Raw genomic sequence first — 1,246 nt, 5'->3', positions numbered from 1 at the left:
ATTATGTTTGTGAGATCCATCCATATTGTTGTATATAGTTGGTCACTTATTTTCACTTCTATATTCCATTTATAAAAATATATACTATAATATGACAATTATCTATCCTACAGCTGATGGACATTTGGGCAGTTTCCAGTTTGAAGCTACTATGAGTAATGATACTATGAACAGTCTAAGAATCTAGCTCAGGTCTCTTGGTAGCTATAGCTCCATTTCTGTTGATTGTATACCAGAGGTAAGCTGATAAATGTTTAACAACCAGATCGCCGGGGGAGAAAAAAGCCCTCATGTGTAGCATTTTTTATTTCTGTGCTGTAAATACTCCCACCATGACCTATGTCAAGCTACCAACATGATGTCACTGAATGCAAAATTGGGAAGAAATGCATGGAATCTGCTGTCACAAGCCAATGGGAATCAGCTCCAGCACTGTATGCCTGGGCGGTCTACCAAGAAACAGATGCCAAAACGGAATTAGACATGCAAGAGACTTATTAGGGAAATATCTGTGAAGGATGAAAGGGAAAGAAGCAGGAAAAGGCAGAGAGAGGATTCAGCCTGGAATAAAAATCTGACAGCTGTGAAGGAAAGGTGGGAGGAAGGATTGGTTAAAAATGGTCTCGGATGACAGCATAGCTCCAAGGAAGGCTTGTCCAGGCCAACGGGGAGTTCTGGAACCAAAGTTGCCAGTTGGAGTAGCCCAGGATCTCACAGGAATGGGCCTGCATTAGCACAAGTGTGGTGGTGAAGCCAGAGGGGCAGCAGCTGGGCTGCCAGTTGATTATACTTGTCACAGTAGGAGCCCTGAGCAATGCATTTTCATGGCCTCTCTACCTGGCAATATTTCTTTACACCACCTCCCTGGTGATAAATGTGATGGCTTTTCAGTCAGTGTCCTCTCTAGATGTCTTAGCTTTCACAAGTTAGATGCACAGCCCTGGCTTGATTGACTTGTTTGGAAGCTGGATTGGCCACTTTAAAATGAATAAGCCCCAGGTTTATTGGGATTTCACTGGAAAAGAAAGAGGGATTCAAGAGGAAAACATTGGATTTCCTTCTAATAAGGACAGATAAGTGTTCTAATTATTCATTAAAGAAATAGGAGTTAACCATACTATATCCCCAACTGATGATTGATACATTACTGATTACACACACACACACACACACACACAAAAAGGCTGGCAAAGTGTCCCAGTTGGTTAAGAGTTGGCTTGGGAGTGCGAGCTCTGAGCAGCAAGGC

Source organism: Hipposideros armiger, unplaced genomic scaffold, assembly GCF_001890085.2.
Source record: "Hipposideros armiger isolate ML-2016 unplaced genomic scaffold, ASM189008v1 scaffold_89, whole genome shotgun sequence".
NCBI classification, from domain to species: domain Eukaryota; kingdom Metazoa; phylum Chordata; class Mammalia; order Chiroptera; family Hipposideridae; genus Hipposideros; species Hipposideros armiger.
This window is presented reverse-complemented; position numbering follows the sequence as displayed.